Source organism: Cryptotermes secundus, unplaced genomic scaffold (assembly GCF_002891405.2).
Source record: "Cryptotermes secundus unplaced genomic scaffold, Csec_1.0 scaffold423, whole genome shotgun sequence".
NCBI classification, from domain to species: domain Eukaryota; kingdom Metazoa; phylum Arthropoda; class Insecta; order Blattodea; family Kalotermitidae; genus Cryptotermes; species Cryptotermes secundus.
Genome location: NW_019731985.1, coordinates 648158 through 661308, shown reverse-complemented (window position 1 = coordinate 661308; position 13151 = coordinate 648158).

Here is a 13151-nt window from a genome sequence, read left to right as displayed (position 1 = left end):
CATGTCATCTCCATCTTCAGGGTTGAAGTGTAAGCCAAACAAGAAACCAACATGAAGCAGGCAGCAAGCAGATCTCTGAAGATGGATGCGACATGTTCCGCCGTAATGTCAGTTGAAGTCTACCCGAATAAACGGCATTACATCCCCCAAAATAAGTCTTCATTTATCTTTATAGTTTTACCTCTACCGAAAAAGATGTAATAACGTGCATTCTCGTCCCACTCACCAAGTTCCATGTTCCAAAGACGTAGGCGCTTAGAGAGCGTGGAGTTATGGCTCCCACCGCTATTCTATACCTCGCACGATTCGGCCGCGCGGTTACACTCTATACAAGGCACATTCTGAAGTAAACAAGGGGGGAGGGGCATGTGCAGGCGGTAAACACGCAAAAGTGTGAATGTATGTACCGAATATAGTCAAATTCTCAGTGTTTTGTAATGGGTAGACAAATACTTTGACGAAGTATCGTCAGAGGGGCTGCCCCGTGACTGTTCGGCTCTGACATCCTGGGGTGAGGTGCAAGTGAGATCTCTTGACAAATGTGGGGAGCCCAAGGCACGTCACCAGCTGTCATTATCTGTCATCGGGGTCAACTTTAACTCGGCGGGTAAAACAATTGAGTTGTCCCCGTCCTTACTAAGCATCACGCCATGAAGACGTTTGGGGGAGTGGAGGTATAGCTTCACACACTCTTAACCTCGGTGCTAGGTTAAGGAGAGTGGTCAGTTTAATGCCCCTGCCGCTTTACCCCCGGAGGCTGGGTGGATTCCGCAGCCCATTAGGACGTTGTGGGACAAAGAGAAATTCCATACTCCTTCCGAACCCCTAACCCTCGGCCGTCCAGACCATCGCTCTACCGACTGAGCTATCCCGGCATGAAGCTAAGTGGGTATAAGCCAGAATCTTTACCGACTGTATCGCAGACATACTGCCCCTCAGAATGCATTAGCACAGTTCCATTGTTTTTAACGTTTTCCATGCTACGAACGAGATGCCTCGTTTAAAAACACGGGCGTATTTCTGCTCTTAAAACCTTTTACGCCCGATAACATCGGTGAAAATAAATTCTTCTGCCATCTTTTGACAACGTCTGTTGTTTACGTCAGTGGGAATTCTTGCCATGGAGCGTAGAAAGGCTTAATTATGTAATGGAACGCAAATGACAGATGTGTCCAGGTTTGTTCCAAGCAGAGATTAATTAGTTATATAAGAAAGTTATAGAGCGCGTTCCGTTGGCAAGAAACTGGAGCAAGTCGAAGCGGTGCCAGACGTTTTCACAACTTCGTTGCAATTGTCTTCTTTTTTTCTCGTTCTGTCTCTAGTTTCTATTATAGCATAATTTTCCAGTCTTCGCGTTCCTTTTCTTGCACTCAGTGTAATATGACTGGGCTAAATTCTATTCCAACTGTGTATTACTTAACACAGAATGCATTTATCCCAACAGGTGGCGCGCTGTGACGTGGATAAGGTGAAGCAAGTAGAGTAGTCTGGTGGAACCGGGTTCAAATCCCTGTCAGTTAACCGCTGTTCTGATTGAGGTTCCTTTTTCGTGGTTTTCATCAGTTTCTCTATACAATTTCCAGAATAGCAGGCCTGCGTCAGATTAAGCCGCTACCACTTCCTTTCAATTCGGCGCTGTACAGTCTCGGCTGTTGACAGCGTCGCTATATAAATACGTTCAGACTTGGACGCCACAGGTTGATAACTTTTGAACGTAGTTTTATGCCGTGTTGACTAAGCCTGCAGGGAAAGCGGCCTCCGTAGTCTAGGGGTAACGTTCCCCCTCATGACTCAAGGTACGCGGGTTTAAACCCGGCGGAAGTCGTGGAATTTTTGAGGGCGGAAAAATTCAGGGAACAAGTCCTCCGGGAGGGACTTTAAGCCGTGGGTCCCGTGTCGTAGCTTTACGGCACGTAAAAGAACCTCATGTCTCAAGGAGACCTCTGAGCCAAATTTGTAAGGACATTTCCCGCCCAACAATAGTCTCTAACGCCTCTGGTAGATGGGGGTAGCATCTTGATACCGCTGAGCCAGTAGAGGCCGAACTCACTGGCTGAGTCGGGACTGGTGGCACGCACCAGTACCGGTAGGGTATAGAGACTGGTAGAATATCACAAGGGGACGTACAATAGATCAAACTGGTCGCGATGCATGGGGAAACCCACCCCCTCCAATAACAATAATAATAATAATAAAAGCCTGCAGGGAAAGTCAGTTCACGCAGAAAAGTAAAACCTGACGTTGCTAATTGTCATTAAATTCTGCGGCTGACTGCATCTATAACGCCATCTTGCCTGCGCATGCTCTGTATAAAATTATGAACTGCTAACCTTTCAATTTAAATCTGTATGTTATAAAATTTGCATCTCAAGGTCCGTCAGGATGCAGTTATGCCTTTCTCTGTTTGGGTGTGGCATAATACTTGCAGTTACGCCTCTGACTGGCCTCACCTTTCACACTGCACCCTGAGCAATAATCTTACTTTCTGCCATTTTGGGGGCAAATACTATTAACCCGGTCGACAACTTTCAGTAAAACGCCTTCTCTTAAGGAGGAAGGAATATGGGATTTATTTTATCATTCTCCCTGCTATGTGCGAGATACCCTGTTATTTGGTCTCTGACAGGCAGTTTAAGCCAATTCCTGAATCTGCGGCTACCCGCTCAACTGTAACGTTGGGTTCCCAGTCTGAAGCGACCCCGAGCCTGCGCTCAATTTTCAGATGGCGTCTGTACGAGGAATACTATCTTGTGTGATGTGACACTGTGTAGTCCGGTAGACGTTCGTCGTTTCGGGGAATGTACTGCCTCCATCTTCAGGGCTGAAGAATGTGCCAAGCACCAAGTAAGAAGCAAACAACACCTAGAGAGTTGCTTTCCGCCTGCTGGTTACTGCCTTTACTTACTCTTCGACCAGTAAGCAAACCAGTACGTTTCTCCGAAACGTCGGTAAACTTCTACGGCTTTTTCTTCTGCTTGCTTCTTTCTCGTTGCTTTCTTGGCTCATTCGACGCCAAAGACGGAGGCAGTAGATTGCTCCGAAACGCCGGTGAGCTATTAGACTGTACGGTATCAATCCCAGACGACAGAACTGTTCACGATCAGTGCTGCGAGAACCTCACATCCAACGTCCTCCACGGGTTTGCTTGTCTGTGTTTCACGTCATGTTTCAGTTTTACGCACGCTGACTTGGATGTGAATAAACTGATAACGTCCAGTTTCGATCGCGTGAAAAGTGCAGGTTGTGTGGAATGAAAACAGGCCGAAATGAATCTTAACATAAAACGTTCAGTGTAGATTTCAGGTACCAAATTTAATTAAAATCATTTTAGTGGCCTCGGAGACCACATACAAAATCTCCCCATTACACGTTAACTCTATGTACTTTTTGTTCCAGAATCGTGCTGAGTGCCGTGGGTTTCCACAGGCAGGTCTCTCCTCTAAGGTAAGGAAACAAATTATTTTATGAGACTTCAGGACTTTGCAGTGACTGTGATCTCCTAGCCTGTGACGGAGTGCAGTCTTGTAGGTTGATACTAACGTTTCGGAGGAATACACTCCCACCATCCTCAGGCTGCAAGGCCACACATTTGTACGGAGTAAAGCTATAAACACTCATAAGATCTAAAAGTTTGTGACGATGATACTTTAGTACAAATATCACGTTTATGGACATTATCCATCGCCCTGTCTTTATCTAAAAATGCCGTTCTGTTTATTTTTCAAAACACAACGTTCCGGAGACAAAATCCAATTTCCGAAACGTTGTGCTTTGAAAAATAATAGATAAGACAGGACGATATATGATGTCCAAAAATATGATATTTGTAAAAACGCTGAGTTCAGTCCCCCGTTTCTCTGTAACGACAATTGGGGGCACCCAATAATGAGTTAGGAAAGGCTTGAAGTAATGGGACTGGCCATGCCAAATTCTTCAGGAAGGAGAACACTCGAAGGGATGCTGCTAACTTGGCTATCAGAGTCGGGGCTTGAGGGTGTGGACTGGATTCATCTCTCGAGATGTGCTTGAATGGGGCTGTGGCACCAAGGTGACAGAGGCTTTGTGGTGGTCTGATCCCCCATCCAAATAGTCCTAGAGCTTGCCAGTTCAGGAGAGCCAACATTTCTGCGGTATCTGGAATTGAACCGTCGGTCGACTTAATCCGGGCATGCGATAGAACATTTGTGTGAAGTGGATTCGAAGCGAGAACCGCAGTTACGGGGCGAAGGGCCCGCAGGCGGTAACGGGAGAAAGCGATCCAGACGGGTGGATAGACAACTCGCCGGCCTTGCCAAGGTCGCGCCTTCTAATGATGTGCTCCAGGGCGCGGTACGTGCGCACTGAGCATGACGTCACTGGGCTCCAGATCTGCAAACTTCAGTCTGAAAATCGAAAAACCTCAGTTGAGATAGCAGGAGGGCTGGCGGAGATTCGAACCGAAGACTTCCCGAAAAGAAGTGTAGAGCGTTACCGCTACGCCGTTATGCGCGATCAGGCCACTTCGTATTGCTGCGCAGTGACCTCTGGATGAAACTGGCTCTGGATCGCAACCAGCGGCTGGGCTTCTTGCTAGAATGTGGTCACTTATTCAGATAATACTCGCACGCAGTTACTCGGGCAGCTAATTAGTTGACCGTACTACATGCACCACCCACCCACCCACTTTAACACACATAACACCTGCGTTTGTGCGCACGCTGGATTGACGTGTTTCGTACGACTGTTGCAATAAGCAGTGAGAATATCCCTAAACAACATTAACGTCGGTTGATCGTTGCTATGGAGATGCTGAGTGTTTCCTGTGAGGTAGGGGATGAACTCTTATACATTTAAATGAACAAATTTTATGTCAGTTTCACCGCACGAAATGTGCTGTCACTCAGTGAGCTGCGAGCGGACCGGGGTGGCCCGATAGATTACGTAACTTCACGAAAGAAAGACTCACTGTTGTTATTTGTGGAAGCGAAGGTGTTGACAAGAGGGCTGCGTTTTTTTTTTTTTTTTTTTTTTTTTTTTTTTTTTTTTTTTTTTTTTTTTTTTTTTTTTTTTTTTTTTTTTTTTTTTTTTTTTTTTTTTTTTTTTTTTTTTTTTTTTTTTTTTTTTTTTTTTTTTTTTTTTTTTTTTTTTTTTTTTTTTTTTTTTTTTTTTTTTTTTTTTTTTTTTTTTTTTTTTTTTTTTTTTTTTTTTTTTTTTTTTTTTTTTTTTTTTTTTTTTTTTTTTTTTTTTTTTTTTTTTTTTTTTTTTTTTTTTTTTTTTTTTTTTTTTTTTTTTTTTTTTTTTTTTTTTTTTTTTTTTTTTTTTTTTTTTTTTTTTTTTTTTTTTTTTTTTTTTTTTTTTTTTTTTTTTTTTTTTTTTTTTTTTTTTTTTTTTTTTTTTTTTTTTTTTTTTTTTTTTTTTTTTTTTTTTTTTTTTTTTTTTTTTTTTTTTTTTTTTTTTTTTTTTTTTTTTTTTTTTTTTTTTTTTTTTTTTTTTTTTTTTTTTTTTTTTTTTTTTTTTTTTTTTTTTTTTTTTTTTTTTTGGAGATCGTGGGAAGCTGATATGTTCATCTCATGTAAATCCGCCCGGCGGTGCCCAAGTTGAAACGTGCAACGTCGTCTTCGCGAGATGGACAAGTGTGATTCGGTTTAACGGAGCCGACCGACTTGCAGGAAGGTCTAGGAGGATCCGCGATTGTCAAGATGGAACGTCATGACGTGACGATTCTTCGGAACTGGTAACATTTCGTGTCGGAATGCACACCACATAGCGGCGGCCTTGCTGTTCCCGCTCTGTTGTTATTTACGTGTCTCTGTGTGTGTTGAGCAGTCACTGTCCCTTTCACTGGCAGAAACGTCCGGGAGGCACACATTAGCGTCAGCACGAGGTCACTCGCATCGTCAGCTCTTACAGTGCGATCACGGCATCTCGCAATGGCACAGGAGGTAGTTCTCGAACCGGGTTTAGCGATTCTGCTCGGAGTTCCAGGCATGAGTTCGAATCTTGGTCTCCTTTACTGTATCATGAATATTAAGACAAGCGGTGGAGCTCCTTGGATGGGGGATCAGACCATCGCAATGTCTGTACCATCGGTTCAACAGTTTCTCCAGATTCTCATTCTCAGATCTTAAATTACGTACATGAGGAAACTTTAATTTCATTTGATTGCTGTTCCTTGAAAGTTCTAGCTACTGTGTATTCTAATATTGAAAAGGAAAGCAACCACATCTCGGATGAAGAGCTGATAATTCTCTTGTCGTAGACGAAGGTGTTACAGTTGATGTGACCTTTCAGCCGCACTTCGACGGAATGCAGCATAACAACAATTCCGGCTGCAGACGGGCGGCCTCTAAACCCTAGCCCCTAGGCGCAGCGCTCGCTGGATCACAATAGTGGTCCCAGCAGATTCATTGCACACACACACACACACACACACACACACACAGACCGCTCGGTGGCTGCGGGCCCAGGCGTGCTTAGTTTCCAGCCAAAAAGTGGCGGGATGATGGGAGAGTTTCCTTTCGCAGACAAAAATGAAGTCACATAAAAGTTGCCCATGCTTTCAAGCGAGGTATCTCGTTCGTAACATGGAAACTGTAAAAATTAGGGTAGTACTGATAAATTTCAGACACACGGTAGGCTGAATGATCAGTAGGATATATACTATTTCCTGTCTCCTCACATGGCGTGCCGAGTCATGAGAACAACTGATGCACAGAATATCTTTCTAAATGGTTTCGTGAGATAAGAAATATCGCGCCTTTATCGAACCCTGAGATTCATTGCTACTGTGTGTTCAGAGGAGCCCACACGCAGATAGTCAGCAATTACAAATTATTGATGTAAACTAATTAATCTGTTGGTTGCCAGTTTGTCACGGCGTGAAGGACGCTAGGAATAGTTTCAAGGTTTCGAGGAATCGAAATTCGTCGCGTTTTAGGTTCTTACTGCTGTGACTGTGACGCCCTATGGCCCGGTAGAAATTCACTGACGTTTCGGTGGAACGCTCTCCTTTGGTTATAAGGTTTCAAGAGTAATCCAAGGAAGAAATAGCGAAAAGTGTATTCCTAGTGGCTGAAGGCGACAAATTGTCTGTCAGTCCTGGCAAGCAAATGGAGCCTGGTGATGACCATTGCAGGCGGATGGGATCTGAACCCATCCAAGTCATTTTCGAATTTTACTCTTCTGCTTATAAATTTCTTCTCCTTTACATCGTTTCTCCTACTTTCTCCCGTTTCTTGGTCTCATAATTGCCTTCTTCCATCTTCTTACCTTTTCAGCGTCTTTTCTCTCTACCAACTCTTTCTTCTCCGCTCTTTTCTGATCTCATTGTTCTACTTTTGCTCACTTTTACTCTAATTCTACTACTGCTGAGAGGTCAGTATATGGATCTATACACCCCGCAGTGCTTAACTAGTTAAGCACAGGGACAACGTTGCCTTTACCTTTTTAGAAGTCATATGGCCCTAGAACTTCTCATTTGTGAATAAGTAATTTGCGATATAACGGTTCTGCAGCCTTCACTTGTTATTGCTTCTGGATTTTCTATTCGTGGACGTTAAGGTCCGAGGCTCGGCCATAAATGGCGTAGAGCAAAAACACTCAGTACGATCACTTTTAAAGCTGCCTTCCCACTTTTTTACACAACAAACATTCGGACTCAAATAATACGGGTCACGAATAAACAAGTGTTAATTTCGCTTTTTCTAATTTGCAATCTTTTGCTGAATGAACTGAAGCGTTTTGTTTCATGTCAGTTTTCCTAATATAATATGGAATCTAGATCCTAGGTTACAGGACTTTGGCAGGGAAATTAGTTATATTTTAATTAAAAACACGTATGTACCGGGATAGCGCAGTGGGTATAGTGACTGGTTACTGGCTGGATGACCGAGGGGTTGGATTTCGAGTCTCGGTAGGGTCAAGACTTTTCTCTTCTGCACGTTGTTCTGCCCTTTTGGGGCCCACCCAGCCTCCTATCCAGTGGACACCAGAGACTCTTCCTTCGGGGGTAAAGCGGCTGGGGCGTGAAGCTGACTACTAACTCCCATCCAACTAGTGCCGACGTCAAGAAAACGTGGATCTATACATCTATTCTCAGTACATCTCGATGACGTAGCACAGGAGCAACTTTCCTTTTTTAATATATTTACGTACACATCGACCTGTAAGTTCAGGCTTGAAGAAGCATCGTTTAATTATTATCGAGAATAACAGACTTCGGGAATCTTCGCTTGTGCTCGGAGTAGTATTGTTGAGTGTTGAACGTGGGTACAAGGTAGGCAATGTGCGCGCGGCGGAATCATTCTGTTTTAATTCTGTTGACCTGACTTGACGGGAAAAATTATATCAGCATTAAGTGCCTGTTTCATTGCTCTCTACACCTGTTGTCCGAAAAATGTATCGCTCCGATAGACAGTTATTTAGCGAGTTATTGTGCTCTAGATACACGCAGAACCGCTTGTAGCCCTTCATGTAGAATGTCGACATTGTTACCCGTTTTTGACCAAAATTGGAATGTGTGTACAAACTGTATTGAAACATCACCATGAGAATCCTTCAGCAGTGCTCGAGTTGCTACGTACTTCCGGATTGGCAAGCGAATTTAACAGACACTCCGTGGGGATGAGAATTCGCCCCCAAATCAATGAGTAACAAACGAGTCGCTCGCCTTGCACCGTGACTTGGGGTTATGAAGCTCTCAGAGAGACCCTATGTTCTGTGCTGTGACCTTTCAAACGAAAGGCCTTTTACATTCAACCTTTGACATTTGGGTGTGCAGTCAACTATTTCACGGGGCAGGTCCACAGTGAAGGGACAGCAAGGAGATTCCTCCATTCGCCTCCCCCCCCCAACAATTATGCAGAATTTATGCAGAACGCGTAGTGTACAGATTTTATTATAATCGCGTGTTCCATAACTGACTTCTAATGGAGACCCCGCTAGCCAGGTCCCTTTTCTGGATATTAACCCTTTAAAACACACTGGAAACTGCACCACCTTCCCACCATACACAATGTACCTGTGTGCTCCGTGTGGTTCCCACAACAAACAGCATTAACCGCTTGGGTTCTGTATCGGGGCGTAGTGTTTTCTGTGAGGTACGGACCGGGTGTTCATGTAGGAAAGGCCAGTAGCAGTTGCCGCGCCACAGGGAATCTTGACACATTAAAACATGGTCATGAATCCCGCGGGACTCTGATCCGAGAAAGACTGTGCTGGCGAGGTCCAGCAACAATTTACCAGCTAACTAGTGGCCACCTGCTTTGCAGCGGTCTAAGGCGCTTTTTGCCTTGGCTCGCTCATACATATTTGTCGTAAGTTCGAATCCCACTCGAGGCGTGTCTGCCCGCCTATATTCTATGTTTATGTTGTCATGTGTACGTAGAGGCCTTGCGATGGGCCGATCCCCTATCCAAGGAGCCTTACTAATCATCTGTGCTATTTATAATTTGAGAACCTAACGGTTGAAGAGAAATATGTTATGAAGTTCATGCTTGGGAGAGTTAATTTGTTTTCTGCTTGCAGCTGCTTTACTCAGGTGTTACAGAGACAGGAATAGTCCTGTTGCTGAAAACAAGGCACAGGCTGTTCTGGTGCGGTTAATACCCTTGTCTACTCTCGCATGGCCCCCCAATGTCGGTTGTGGGCTGCAAGAAAAAAACGTGCCGACGCCGGGCACGTCGAGAAGTGCAAGTCATTGCCGAACACAAATGCCCTTGTTGCGACCTGTTTTGCTTTCAGGTCATGTTTACGGACTCGGCTCGTCCCACCGAAAAACCTTACATAACGTGCGGCTTATTTAGCGACGCTGCCAGCGTGGAACGGTGGGACACCTTTAACAGCTGCATTAGTAGCGTAGGGTCATCTAGAAAAGAAAGTTATTTTGTAAACACCGTGTGATATAAAACTGTGACACTCAAGCAAGCAGCTGGCTTCACAACGCCACGTGACCACGCTAATTTCATATTCAGCGCGGATTTCGTTACCAAACAGCGAGCTGATTGGGGACAGGACGCGCCGCGCCGATGTGTGCGACGCGCCTAACATTTCCTTAGTCGTGGGTTGCAGCAGTTGACTTCTGTTTCGGACAGTGGGGTGGGGGGGGGCATGTTTGAGAAACTGAATTGAACAAGACTTAATGATGTTACGTAATTCCATTTTCAAGTCATGTTTGTGACTGACATGGGAATTGGACATTCTGTTACGGAATTTTTTTGTTTTATATGTTTTGTTAGGTTAGAACAGCGAGAGAGAGAGAAAGACTGAAATACGAAACAGCAAGTTTGAGAAAATAAAGGAAAGAAAGGAAAGATTGATTAAAGAAGAAAATTAATTCATGGGATTAAACGAAGGTGGGAAACTGTAAAAGAAATGCTCTGAGAAGATAATTATCACAATCATCGCTGTCACCTCATAGGCTGCACTGTTATTTCCAGAGGATACGCTGGACCCAGGGGTATATATTACAGCGTGGGGCATGCAGCACTGCGCGGGTCCATTGGAAGCTGTGCCCGTTGTAATTCAACGGGTAATCGGCGAGACAAATGTTTAAGGAATGCTACATCTTGAGTTATGAGTTTCGTAGAACGTATTTTAAGCGTCTTGTAAGATGCAGAAATTCCTGAAGATAGAAGCAGTACGTTCCTCCGACACACATGTACCTACAAAAGTACATGATGCCATAACCATAGTATGAAGGCATCTCTTGGTTCTCTGTATAACTACGATCTGTATAAAGAGATTGCAGTTTTGTACTGACACGCAATATGAGCATTTTCTGTTGTCTTGTTCCGGTTGCGCACGATGTGTCCGAAACTGGCTGTCTCCACTGGGGGCAGACACCCTTTATCTAATGAGAGAATCAGTGCCAGCTTCCGAAACGTCCTAGCAAAGCACAAACCCGGGGAAGGTCCCAAATGTGTGTCAGTTCAACTACACACCTTCAGCGCGGGGCAGACGCACGTGCTTGGAAGAAATACGCGCGTCTCAGGACAGCTTCTGGGGGGGCGTCGCGTGCTGCAAAATGTCAAGGTTGCTCACACATTTGGGAGATAGGAAGGGGAGTGGCCCTGAGTGTCTCACATTCCGGCTCATATCTGCACCCACAATCCTCTGCGACTGCGTTTCATATTAAGTCGGGTTTCGGTGTTTTACTCAGGTCCCCCACATATTTCTCCGCAATTGCAATTCATCTGCGGCTGTATAAATCCTCGAGGCCAGTAGTTCCGATGTTGCCCGTACAGATGGCAGGCCTGATGGAGGATATCCTGTCGTGCATCTTCCCACGACGTCGCAACATAACGAATTTCGGGCCAGCGATCCCGTTAGACTTACGTTCTGAATTTTCGGACTTGTGACTCAGAACCCGAATTTGGTATTTACGCCGAAATCATAACTCTAGACGTGCCACGCAGTGCACTGCTCGACTTGCGACAAAAATAGCAGAAGTGTAGCGAGTTGGGGGTCCGAGCGTTGTCTTCCTGAACTAGACACGCACCAACTCCAATACACAAGCGCGTCGAAGGGACTGTGTATTTATTAACAACAGAAGACGGCAGTTTCCTCAGCACCTGACGATGGCCATATTGGCCGAAACATGTAGTAGGACATAGTGTTGCACGTAAGTGCAACAGGATGCTACAATGTAATATTTCTGTTCTGTTTCATACTGCTCGCTTGTTAGAGAACGTCCCAATACAACATGAAACCCTTGCCAATATGTACGGTGGCCACGGCTGTTAAAGCGATGTTCAAGTGTTTCGGGTGCGATTCGAATCTTCATTCTCAGTCTTTTCTAATTACAAGAGCAAACTTCAGTGTCTGAATTTGAGGTTTATTCCTTTATCTGTTGGCAGTTTTGCGACTACCGGCTATATTACAATACTGACCGGCAAAGCAACCATATCCCGGACGGAGTGGCATTTCTTCTGTTTTCTAGACACAAGTTGGAGATCTCAGTGGAATAGTAACTCATGCCGTGGAATATCCGCCGCTTCTCAGTAAATTGTGAAATTCCCACTCACGCTTTATGGGTGGTTCATGTTATATTGCACCGATACGAAATTTCTCCGCCAACTCTTCGGGTAGAACCGTGAATACCAAATTTAATCGAAATATGCTCAGTAGTTTGGAAGATGGAACATGTGAACAGAAATTATCTCCACATTATTCATTAATTTTATGCAGTTTGTGCAAAAGAGTACTCCGTAATACAGCGCCCTATACAGTGTGACACCTCTGCTCTTCATAAGCGTTGCAACAGTGCATTTGTGCCTACAATAATTGGGATATCAAAAACAGGAAAGAACGCACACCGGCAAGTCCTTGTACATTTCGTTTCAAAGAATTAACACGGCCGGGTCCTGTCCCTTGCTTTCTGTAGCTCGTAAATTATGGACATCGTGTCAAAGGAACTCAACCGGTTTGCTGTGTTGCTATGGAAACAGCGTTGCTTCTCCACTTTCCAGGCAGTTGGCGTGTATCAGATATCAGCCACACTGGCCCTACAGCAGTGGCCAATATCGTAAATTGGACCGGTTCTAGATTTCTGGCCTCAACAAACTCTTTATAGCTCGGCAAGTATATTACAGAGCTGCTAGCTTCTTGCCATCCTGAAGATGGAGGCAGTTTGTTTCTCTGCTTCTCCCAGACTACATAGCGTCGCATCCCAGAAGTCACCGCTATTCCCATGCAGAGGATGTGTGGGAGAGAACAGGAGCTGGGGAAAATGTTTGGGTCTAGGAGAATGGAGAAAATTGCATAATGAGGAGCTTTATCATTTGTGCTCTTCATAAGGTATTACTGAGGTAAAGAGTCACAGTGCGGCTGGACCTCATCGGTAATCGAACCCGCCACCTCCCGGCTTGTAGCACGGTGCCTAAACCCGCAACGCTACTGCGTGCAGCTGCGTCACGGTGGGTCACTGAGAGGAGCGTTGTGTGAGGTTACGTTGACGCTGCCGTTTTTGCAGCGTAGTTCATGAAGAACGTAGAAATGCCCACAAGTTATGATACTTGTGTCTTGTTTTGCTGAAGCCGGGTTACTAAAGGCACAGTGTAACCTTGAAACGAAAACCTGTTAAACTGCTGGAACCCTGTAACGCCTATAACGGCACCAAACTGAATCCTCCGTAAGCAGGCTTCCCGCCCTCCCGCACCGTCAGATTGATCCCG